This window comes from Prinia subflava, chromosome Z (assembly GCF_021018805.1).
Source record: "Prinia subflava isolate CZ2003 ecotype Zambia chromosome Z, Cam_Psub_1.2, whole genome shotgun sequence".
In the NCBI taxonomy this organism is placed as follows: domain Eukaryota; kingdom Metazoa; phylum Chordata; class Aves; order Passeriformes; family Cisticolidae; genus Prinia; species Prinia subflava.
This window is the reverse complement of record NC_086283.1, coordinates 18,663,050-18,676,010: the sequence shown is the minus strand read 5'-3', so window position 1 is coordinate 18,676,010 and position 12,961 is coordinate 18,663,050.

Here is a 12,961-nt window from a genome sequence, read left to right as displayed (position 1 = left end):
TTGCAATGACACAAAGGGAAATAGCTCGGCACTTAGAGCATTTGTTTTGGCTGAATTATTCCACTCTGCCTCAGTTAAGATTGCCATTTGTTAATATAGCACATAATTTGATTTAAAAGTGAGACCAATTCAAAGATGTCCTGTCTTGCTGTCTATGTGCATTTTCTTCACATAGTGACTGAATATCTTATAACTCCTTGCAAATGCACACTACAGTGAAATATAATATTTAGTCAGTTTATTACCATTACTAAATGTACTGTTACAGTATAAATCTTGAAAAGCATGTCAGGACCTACCTAAGCTTTGTGACAGATTGAACATTAATGCTTGCACTGGCCTAGGAAAAATCTCATTTCCAATATTACGACAGCTATGGAATGTGTAAATGCTGAAGTCACTGATTACATTCGAGTCAAATATTTATTTACCAACTGACAAAGTGTTAGTCCTGGCAAGATAACAAAACCTGATGTTAATTAAAGGCACATTTTTTTCTGATGCCATCCAACACTAATGCAGTTTGTTTAGAACAAAAAAAACCCCAAAAACCATAAAACACCAAAATACACAGGCATTTCAAAGACTCTTTTACCCCCAAGTGTAGAATAATTTCATGCACCTAAAATTTCAGGGCACTGTTAAGAACATTCTCACCCTTACACACATCTGACTTTTCTTTACCACTGCTACAAAACGTGGTGGTAACAAGGTACCATAATTGTAATATACAGAAATATCAAAAGAAGGGATATTATAGCAGTATATTACCACTTCAGCCACAGGAAAACACCACTCACCTCCCTTGAAGATGCAAGGATCCTGGCATGGTACTAACAGGAAAACACAAACCACACCAGAAAGCTTCTGCAAAAGTAGCACCTCAGGATAAAATGTTGGGAGATCTGCAGGGAAGGCAGCTGAAGACCAGAATTTGTCAGCATGAGAAACTGAAAGACATAACAGGCCGTATAAAGACTGTGAACTTGGTACTGGATCCAACTCATAGGCAAAATAGTATTTTTCTTGTTCTTTCTTCTATTTGCCTCCTTTTTAAATAATAATTTATGATTTTTCTTACTGTTTTATCTTTCTTTTTTTGATTCTTCACATGGGATTTTCAAACCTACATTCTTTCTCAAATCTTACCTAAAAAATCCAGTCAAATCAAGAAAAAATATATAGCAAAAATTGGCTTACTCATATTGATATCAATCTTGGAAATGGAATCAAAGTTCCCGGCAAGACTGACTTCCTGAATTGAAACTGTTCTTGACTTTATTTTCAACAGGCAGTAAAGTTTTTTCTTTCTTCCTTTAAAGTTGAGATTCACATGTGATAAAGAGGCAGGTAGAGAAAGCATAGAGAAACATGCCCAATTGTCTAAAAGTGATGTGGGGGAAATCATGTTAGAAAGAAAGACGGGAAGGTAATAAAAAGGAAATAAATCCAGTTTAAAACCAAAAAACCAACAACCAAACAAAACCCAACAAAAACCCAACAGGGAATGTATGAAGTAAAGAAAATCAGAATACAGAGGGAGGCTAGGACATGGAAGAATTAATACTGAGATATATCTATCAATACACAGAGGCATTTTGGAGCTCCTGTGTTTGAGTTTCCCAGCACACCTCGTGGTACAAGATGCTGACACTCTGCGTGACATTTTCACTCCGAAACATTCATCTTCTTTCAGCTAAACCAGACTGATTAAACTTTAACCAGAGAAGACACGAGTTAGGGAGGGTTTATTTGTGGCTCACATATGGCTCCTGTCATCGTCACATGCAACATTGGAACAGCAAGAAAGGGCAACTGTCTAGACCCCACTGAATCACTTGGAGTCCTGCATATGGTTTCTATTAATCTTCAGTTTCCTCAAAAGCCTGCTCTTTTTTCCACTTTCGCCTCATTCTGTAAAACTCTTCCCTCCTCCTAAGCCTTGCCTCAAAACTAATTTGTGAAATTAGAGTTGGGTTCTGCAAACATTTGCCCACATATGCATAGAAAACTCCAGGCTACGTCTTCTTAACGACTTCAATATGACTCAAATAATTAAAGCTCAAAGCATATGAGGGCTGTCTTGATTCAGGGTAGAAAGTCACTGCCTTCCACATCACAGTCAATGAGGAATCTGATCTGAGCCACGGAAATGCCAAAATTCAAAAGCAACCTTAATGTCTGACGCTCACCTGAGGTAGAAGAGCCTCAGGCAATGCACAGAGGGAAATCAGCCAGAAAGGGAGACAAGGCATGCGAGCAGAGACTTGCTTGCCTCCTAAAATAATAAAGCACAAACCAGCCCCAGTTACAGAAGAACAAACATTTTTTACGTTATGGGAAGGTCTCAGATGCTTGGGTTTAACAGCCTAAACAAGTGCCCCCCTAACCAGACAAAGAGACTCAGAGTTCGTTTCTGAACAAAACCATCCCCATGGAGGACGCTTAGTTGATGTAAAATCAAACTCCCTAAAAGTATTAAGCACCAGTCCTTGGAGCCTTGCTGTGCTGGTGTGGGCACTCACTGCATGTGTGGCATAAAAACAACCCTGAGCTCTCTCTCTCTGTGCCCATTTTAAACACAGGGAACAACAGGGATACGCCAAATGTCACAAGGACACAAGGCAGATTTTTAGAGCTGCATGGCATTAATTGCACAAGGTGGACAGCAGAGGTGCAGTCTGGCTGCTGGGACAGGGATTATACCCTGAGCCTGTCACAGCACAAGGGTATTGACACCGCACATCACTGCAGACGCCAGGCAAAATCAAGTGTTGTGGACAAAGAAAATGCAACTTCTGGGCCTGCTTTGCTGCTATAAAAATCACAGCAGTTTCTCAAAGAAACATCAAAGGCAGGATTTTTCATATGAGATGGATATGACTCCATTCTTCTCTACTTCTGCACTTCAAAATATAATTACAAGATGAACTAGACCATATTTACTGACAATGTAATTCCACTGAAGTTATTTCTGGGAGAAAATCTAATCCACTAACATAAGTCTGCAGAATGTTGATACCTTCTAATTACCCAAACTGAATTTCCCTTAATCTCATCTGTACTGCTTGAAAAAATGCATTGTTTTAAAAAGAAGATTAAATTGGTACTTTTCTGGGTGGACCAGGTTAAGACTGTGAAGGTGCAGAGGCACCAGAACAGGCTGCACAGAGAAGCATGCTACACAGAAGGATGCTACACTCCTGGAAATGTTCAAGACCAGGTTGGATTTGGGGTTTGGGCTAGTGGAAAGTGGCCCTGCCTATGGCAGAGGGTGGGACAAGGTGATTTTTAGGGTTCCTTCCAACCCAAACCATTCTATGATTCTATGACCAGTAAAGATTCGGTGTGTCATGACAAAAAATTCAAGTTATTTATCTTGGGTAGAATTATATTAGCCTTTTCCTAAACAACAAGCTGCCTTAGAATGTCACAGAATAAATTTTAGCAAAATATTGATGTCCTAGGCCTGGTTTCAAACATTAACACAGTTGAAAGTGGAACATGGATGTTTATTTGCTGTCCTTTCTAGAGGGAGGTAGAGATGACTCTGCCCAGGCTCTGCCAGCATAGCACAGGGCAGGGGAGCAAACAGGTTCTATTCCACCAAATAGGACATCTGGACTCTTCCACCTGTTTTTGATGCTTTCTAAGGTGAGAAAATCCAATCTCCATTGGACTGAGCAGGTTGAGCCAGAGTTTTAACACCTCTTTCAATTGTCTCTGCTCACATCTCCTCTGTGTATATTCCTAATTCCATTCACTACCCTTGTCCTTGCATATGTTTTTGCATTATTCAGTAGCAAATTCAGTCCTCAGGCATAAACAAACAAATCACATATGTTTCATTAGCTACAGCAAGGTCTAATTGCAGTAAGCAAAAACACACAGGAAATTCAAAAATGTTCAGAATTGTTACTACAGCCACCACAAAGTACAAATACTTAATACAAACTTTATAATATAAATAATTTAATAGAGAGAAACCTAATGAGAATGAAAAGACACCCACAAAGGAATATATTTTAAAGCATTAACATTCCCATGGAAAAAATATATTCAGGTATAAACTGGCCAAACACAATTATAACTTCAGGTTCTGAATCAAAGAATGGGTTTCAGACCTGTCTCCCATGCAGCAAAAACAGTTGAGGTTTTCCACTAATTAAGAAATAAATAAAAACCACAGAACAGAAAATTCAATTCCACAGAATTCCAGGCTTTACAGAAGAGGAGGGGATCACAATATAATTAATTGTTCTAGATGTTCCTTCAAACCTAAAGTTATCTTCTACAAATACTTGAGTACCCTCAGTGTCTCACATTTCTTTCATGTTGGTTGATTTGTCTCAGTTTGGCTTACAGGTTGTGATACCAAGCTACCAATAATCCAAGATTTTATAAGCATTTAATGAACTTTCAGGAGAGTACAGAGAAATAAATAAAAATATATTCTGTATCTGTAATTAAACTGCATATCTAGAAATAGCATTAAATATGAGCATTTCAAAGAATATCCTAAAATAATATTTTTTGTGTGCATTCTGAAAGTTTAGCTTGCTAAGACATTAACCAGCAAGAACAAAAACCACAACCAACTTTCAAGGAAAACAGTTATTCCTACTCTATTGAAAAGAGTTATTCCTACTCTATTGAAAAGAGACAAGTACAGCCACCAAATATTTATAAGTTTGACAGTTCTTGTAAAAGACTTTATGGGGGAAAAGAAAAAAAAAAAAGAAAACATATATATATATATAAATTGTTACCATAGAGTAACAAGGGGTAGATGCATCTCCCGAAAAATCAGAAGAAGAAACTAGAATCTTCTGTTTGTCTATAAACACATGTAGATTATGTTTATAAATCTGCTTACATGTACAAAAATATAGATAGAGGGATAAAATAAATAGCTGTGTTGAAACAGGTGACAATGCTAAAACCCAGAAGTGAGCCATCATAATTTATCACAAGTTGCTCGAGTTAATAACAGCAAGGTTTGAACCACATTCTGCACCTACTTTAAGAATAGACAAACATCCAGTCAAACATCAGCAGCGCTCACAGACCTAACAAGAGAATAACTTTTTCTCTATTATGCTGGGAATGACTAAGAAACACCAAACTGTTGGAGTTCCCACCTCCCTCTGCTTCTGCTTCATATCATCACAAAACAAAACCTAAAAGGAATTTCACAGGAAAGATGAGCATTAGTCCAATTTACTATTTCTCATCATGAAGAGTAAAAAAGGTAAATTCAGATGAAGACAAATGGGAGCCAAGCACTTCAGATATCTTTTTATAATTAAGGAAGTGTCAGAACCTCTGTCCTAAATTTGTTCTGTCGAAAGTAATAGAACAGATCATTGTTTCCAAGGCTAAGATACATTAGAATTTTTATTAGGATCTCCTAACAAATGAGAAATACAAGAGCAAAGCTGTTATTTGAATGTCACTGATTCTTCAGGTTTAATACATCTAATTTCCTCTTTCTCTGCTGTCTGCATTGGAGCTGTCTGCAGCATTACACAGTGCACAGGCACAAACACAGAGGAGCCACTGGTTTGCAATTGAAATGAGATTTCATAAATCAAGGAAATACAGCATTGCATGTTAGTGGAAAGCTGGCTCTTCACTTTTTTGAAACAAAATTTTAAAGTGTACTTTAATTCAAACAGAAAATGATTTTATCAGTAGTGTTAGCACCAGTTACTCTTTTATATATTATTGGTGTCTTTTCATATCTTGCACATAAAAATATACCATCTTCTGTTCCTCTTTCAACAACATCCTTTCTATGTGCATTAAGGATATCATCCAACAATTTAAGTTTCTAAAAATCTTCACCCTCATTTGATTTTGCAGCTTGGCTGTTAATTATTTTTTCACTCAGTGTTGATTTCCTTCATGCAAAGACTCCAGTTTTATTTTTAGTGTCTTATATAATTGTTCACTAATGCCTTATTAAAGCTGAACACCTGTAGCCTCAGTTATCTTATAAATGAGTTAACAAGGAAAAACACTCCCCCAGGGAAGCTTGTATTATATAGCTGAACCAGGACAATTAAACTATTATGTACCTCCTCAAAGTTAGCTCTTCTTTGGTTCCAGTATTTCAAGCTGCTATTCCTGCTTTTTGGCAATGAGAAAAGAATCAGATTCAGCCCAAAAAGAATGAAGAGGACAAAATGAATTCTTCTATAGGAAGTTTCTTCAAAAGCTCATGACTTTGAATATGTTAGCCCTTAATAGAGATGATGAAAGTGTCTTTTTCAGAAGCCTGGCATCCTGTTCTGCAAACAGACCAGATGAGATCACAAGAGAGTTACAGCATTACTTGCTCAGTTGTTCATTCTCTAAAACACTGATGCAGGCACTAGCAAGAGGTTTCTTTGCTGTCTTTGCAGAGCCTTTCTTGGCAAGAGCATTGCAGAGCTCCAGAGCTGGCAGTTGCATCCCGGGGAATGTTGGTACCAGGTACTTTTGGGGATTAGCTCTGGTGTCCAACTCACCGCTGAGCCTAAACCAGCCCAGCTCTCCCTGTCCTCACTCCTGTCCCTGCTGGAATTCACCTCCACCGGAGGTGTGTCCCAGCCAGAGATGCTGCTCCACTAGCAGAGCTGAACAGGATGAGGAGGGGGACTCATCTCCAACAGAGAGCAGCTGTGAGCAGTGATATTCTCCCAGTTCAGAACACCACATCTGCCCACTCAGTGCAGGAGAAGTTTGTTACTTGGACTGGCACAAACTTCTGCTCCCTGAGAGCAGAGGGGAGGACAGACCTTGGCAATGGGACACCCTGCACGGGCTGGCATTTGCAGCAGATTCACTGTTCTGACAGCAGCCTGCCCTTGACTGAAATGGAAGCAAATCCCCAGTATAAACAAGATCTCAAAGAATATATGTGGACAGAAGCCAAAGAGCAAGGACAATTCTCCAGCATCCTGGAATCTATTGCTTTAATTTGTCTATATAGCTATATAAAACTAGCAATTCATCTTGTCTTTTCCTGAACAGCCTTTTATAAAGCAAATCAAATATTCTCACAAGTGCCAATCCAGTATCATTTCTGAATGGGAAGCTTGGGTCTTCTTAGTATAATTTGATGGTGTGTGATGTAATTGGCCCCTGGCTGATATCTTCATTTATTTCATGCATTTTCAGGTTCACATCAGTACTGAAATCTGGCACAACCTTTGCCCTCTTGAGGAAAAGAGCTTGTAACATAAACCTGGAGGAAGAAAAAGTGGATTATCCAAAGTAGATGTGCCCTGAACAAAACTTCCCAGTAATTTCAGGTGTCTCTTCCCACATTTCATGCTGCTGGATGTACCTTCTGTGCTGTAGCTCTATTTAAAAGTCTGAAAGAGGAAAGATATCTGGGTTAGCAGCTATGCACTAAATCTGGAATACATGATTCCCAACAAAAATAAAAATAAAAAATTCCCCGCGTGAGCACTAAAGTAATTAAAGCCTTGATCCTTATTGCAGTGTTGGTAGGATATACCCAGAGAGGATTCTATCGAATTCCCATTACCTTAACTGAAAGCACAATAATGCAGATCCACTGCCTCTGCTAAAAATGGTTCTCTGAGCTTTTTCATGACTGATCGTAAAACAGACACACTGGGATATCATAAAACAATCCTTTGTTTATTTACAGGTATGAAAATACAGCCCCCAGTCACAATCTGTCAGATTTTACAGAGTATCACAAAGCCCAGTATATATGCCCAGTTTAAACATGTAAAATAAAGATGACTTGACTCAAATGATGGCCCAAGGGTCTGCGTGTTGTAAAGTTGACATGTTTGAATTATAGGAAAACCAAAGTGTCCAGAGCTAATTAAATCCATTCATCTGGATTTTAAATTTCATACAGATCTGTAATGAAAATGTATTTAAATTTCTTCCTGTTACTTATTCCAAATCTCCCTATAGCTCAGCTAAATGACCAGATGTTCAGAAAATCCTGGATCTGGTAACTGAGAAGGGCTTTATGGTGCTGGGAGCTAGGTTTTTTTAACAAGAACAACCATGATTCTCCAACAGTGTACTAATAATAATGTACTAATCTGACAAAAAGCAACTCTGTGAAGTTACCCTGGTGAACGAGTTGCATTAGAGCACCCATGGCCTCCCTGGATTTGGGTTGTGAGGGAGCTGTGGCACTCACTGCACACAGCTCTGCTCAAGAGGATGAAAAGAGCTGGACTTGGGCAATTAGTTTGTTCTGTAGCACCCTGGCCATGAGGCTGAAGGACCCTGGGGGACAGAAGCACAGAAGCTGTGGGACACCCAGAGCAGAATTCAGGATACAGACACTCAGCACCCTCACCCGACAGCAAAGCCTTCAGCAGCTCACATCATCACATCAGTCTTGGGCCAGCCCTGCTTCCTCAAGGTCCCTGCTCTATAACCAGCAGCCCAAGAGCCCGGGGAGCTCTGGCCCCATCCATCCCCCTGCTGGCACTACAAACCTGGAGACCTTGAAATTATGGGTTGGATCCAGGACTCTTGGGGCTTCCCTGCTGCAGAGCTGGAAGTCTGGAAGTTCTGGGCTGGGTTCCCAGGTCCTGCATGGCACAACAGCCATAAGGCACAGATCCTGAGAGCCCTGCATCTGCTCAGGGAAACTGGTGTTTGGGTAGAAACAGAGAAATTGAAACACACAAAAAAAACAGTTTTACAGAGCAGCTGGGATCTGGAGAGAGCACATGTTTGGAAGCTCTGCATTTTATTTCCAGAGTTTGGGGAATAAGGATGGTTTTGCTTTTAGTTTGAGTTTCATTTAATCCCTCATTCAAAGAAACAGAAGCATCAAAAATCCTTTAGGTTGGTCTCTGAGCAAAGTCTCCCCTTTTCTTAAAATACCCAAAACACGACTCACAAGATGAATAAAAATTGTGACAGCTCTGATAAAGAATAGATGAGACAAAGTGGAAACAACAGACACCAGTTCAGGGAAAAGATCTCGAAACAATTATGACATGAGATCTGTGCTCCCACAGCTACAGAACAGCTAAGCAGACAAGAAGACGCCAGTGCTACCTAAGCAGCACAGGAATGTGCATCTCTGCCTAGATTCTGACTTGCAGATATTAATCATCAATTTGTCTAGCCTTCAGTCACTGCCACTGCACCTGGATGTAGATCAAGAACTCAGCAGGACATTCAGAAAGCCCAGAGATTCATCTGCCTCAGGACTGGTAGCAGTCTCTTCCCTGAGTTATTCCTTCTACTTCAGGAATGATTCCAGTTGTGTTCTGTCCATCCCTCACCACATTTAATTTGATGCCTGTAGCCTCCTTTCTCTGAAAAGAAAGACATCAAAAAGAAGCAGGTAGGCACATTTAAGCAAAAATGCACAATTTCCCAAGACCATTACCATATTTACGTGTTTCTGTTCATTAGGATTAAGACTGAATCAGTATTTGGGACTACAGCCTTTAATTATATTTTCTCCCATTATATAAATGATGAATGACAAATAGTCACAGGACTGAAAAGTAGATCAAATCTGTTGGATAATGACAAGTGGAGATTACCTTTTGTTGTGACAAATGAGAGTTCCAGTCGTGACTCTGATTTGACTATTATCATCTAGTTAATTAGTGACATTCCAGGCAAATGACTCCAACCCAAAGGTCAGCAAAGTGGTTCTCACTGATGTACTTTGTGCTACAGAGCATTCTAAATAGTTAAATGGCTCTGTACACGTGCATGGCTTTTATTGGTAATTTATTCATGATTTTGCATTAATCACTGACATCCTGACACCTAATTAGCAACACTCACAGGTAACGTGGGGTGAGAACTACCATACGTATTTTAATAATCAAAGTTAAGACAGCAAGCTAAAATCAGGGCTTCAAGACGAAGAGTGACAGTCAGTATTTAATTAGTTTCATCTGTACATACTCTATTCCTTTTCACTACACACAGCTCAGGCTCACTCAAAGTCAAACAGAAATTAAAGCAAAAAAGCTTTCAAAGATACTTTATAGAAATGCTACAAAATTCCTTTAATATGTGAATAGTGTAATTTATCTATGGCTTAGAAAATACTATAGAATTCTGTCATCAGCTCTCTGTAGAAATCACTGACATCATTTTTGGCTCCAAAAAACATTGCCGCCATCCACATGCAAAGCCACAATCTGAGGATTTCGGAGTGAGTGTTTGGAAGATTTCTAAGAACTAGGCCCTCTCTCTTCTTCAGATGATACTTCAGGGTAGTACTTACCTAATTAGAAACTAATTTCACACTAAATCTTTTTTTTTTCCTTAGCTAATTAATGACAAATCTGTCAAGGAGATTTACCTGGAAAAACACATTTCCTATCTTCATTGTCTGCTGCTTTCCTTTTGTGTTATTTTGTTGTGGCATGAAATTAGTCTTTTAATCTGGAAAGAAAAAAAATTCAAACCATTCAACTTGAACCAAATTTTGGTTTTGGTTTTGTTTTTTCAAGTATCACTTTCTCCATTTTTTTTTTTCAAGGTCCTGGTTGTTTTGGACTATTTGCTTTTACTTTGCTTCAGCTAAGCAGCCTCAGTCGCTCAGAGTTCCAGTGCTCTGTAACTTCCACACAAAGCTTTCTTTCCCCAGCAGAGAGATTTAAGCTCTTTAAAGAGTGCCAGGGGTTTTTCACCTGGAGGGTTCATTCAAATGGAGTCAGTTGGGATCTTCCAAACACTCATTACAGATCTTCCAGTTGGGATCTTCCAGACACTCCTTACATCTACTGCTGTATCTAGAACACATAAAATGTAAATTAAATTTCTGACTGGACCATTTCATAAAAAAAAAAAAAAAAATCCTGTTTCCATGCAGACAGGCCCCCACTTTTGATGGTGAATTTAATAGGGATTTGTTCTTTTATTTGGATCACTCACAACAGCTCCGTTTCTTAGCAACAGCACGTGGTGGAAGACTTTGACACAGAAGAAATAACAATCACTACATTCAGTAGGACAATGAAAACCAGAAAGAAGCAGCAAAGTCAGATTTTGTTTGTTTGAGTGTTTTTCACCCAAACTACACATCCAACATCCTCTGAGCTTTCTCCATAAGAAGTATGGAAGGTGGGAAAAGTTGTGCTGGCCTGGAATTGAATTTATTGTTTCCTTATTTATGGCAGCAACTATTCCAAAATAATTTCTTGACAGTACTTAACATATAATCACAATATATAATCTCCAAAGAGTGAAAAGAAAACCCCATAATGATAAGAAAATAAATTATTACATACCTTGAGACCATCATGACTAAACGGATTCCAAACGTAAAGGGTTTGCAAAAAAATAACATTTGTCAGTTGTGCAAAATGAATCATAACAAGGTAAATTCTAAATTGTGCCACTTTTAGGTTGTCATTTTGAGCATTTTAGCCACCTGCTTTAGTGAGTTCCTACAATGGAAAGCACCCTCACATCTGCCTTTTTTCTGATGGCATTTATCCTCCTTTTTCTCAGCATCTCATGCCAGACTCCAGTGGTGCAGAATGATTGGAAATTTTTTCTCCTCCTGTGAACAAGTGAAGCATCCATCTTAAACAGCAAAGATATCATCACTCCCTTCCAACCAGCTGGAACAGAAATGCAGCATTTTCACATGTTCCAGTAAGAACATTTGGATGCAGATGAAGGTGAACATGCAAATGGCTGGAAATGACTTTGTGGATCTACATTTACATGATATTGTGCAAACTAGAGCCACATAATCTATCTTCTCCCATGAACAAGCCCAAAAAAAATCCAAGAATTATTGTTATTTTTGCTTCAGCAAACAAAGATGTTCTCTGACAGCACAGTTTAAAATGACAGCACTGCCTCATTGTGCTGGTAATATGGGAAGATTGCAAGTTGTGTTTTTGGAAGATCTGAAGAGCTGATGGATATTTCAAGAGCCAGAGTTGACACCAACCCTGAAATTCCATCACTGCAGAAGATGGTAGCACTCCATACATGGTCAATTACAAAAAATATATGGATGTTGATACATGTCATGTATCTAAATATGCAATATATTCCCATCTAAAGATATTTGAGGGAAAATTTAAAATATTGTCTTGGTGGTTTGCACTATTAGGGGACTTGAAATGCTCTGAAAAAACGTGAAATACAGAAACACTTGTATCAGAAAGCTCTTACACCAAAACCAAAGAGAAACAAAGGCTGGAAGAATTAAAAAACTACAGCATGCAGCAAAGACCACCCAAAACACTTTTAACACCTCTTGAAGCCTCTGAGGATCTTTAGTCCACTCATTTATTTATGATTTCTCTTCTATTGTCAGTATTAAATGAGAATCCTGCCTTTGCCTATCAAAAGTTCACAGAAATACCCCACACTGAAGAAGAAATAATGAAGTTTTTCTGTAGATGCACAGGTTCTGCTGTCTAAAGAGCTCTGAATATTAATATAGAAACATTATTTTACAGCTTATCACTGATGATGTTCCAGTTAACCGAAGCAACAGCTAATTAATCAAAGGAATAAAGCTTCAGCTCTTACTCCTCTCTGCTGCCCACCCGACCTACCTGCTACACTCACTACATCAGCTACCTTGCAAGTGTAGATTCTATTTAAAGTTTATATTTCTGATGTGTGAAATAGATTTCCATTTGTCCAACATATTGCTTTATATGAGAAAGTTTCAATGATTATTAGAAGTATATTACAGTTCTTCCCCTATGCTTGGAAACAAGCTGAATGTATTATCATCTGCATTGAATTTTATTGAAAAGTATATGGAATATATGAACTCTTTCTTGCCTTAAAGTTGCAACATCATTGTGGGTTTTGGATGTTTTCATTCTTTGTGAGGTATCTTTTTTTTTTTTTTTTTTTTTTTAAATAACCTGTATTCTTGGCAGGAGCTGTGAATTCCTATCTGATGGTAGCAAATGTATTCTGTAGCTCAGGTGTAGGGGCTCCTTTATGAGAGAAACCCGTT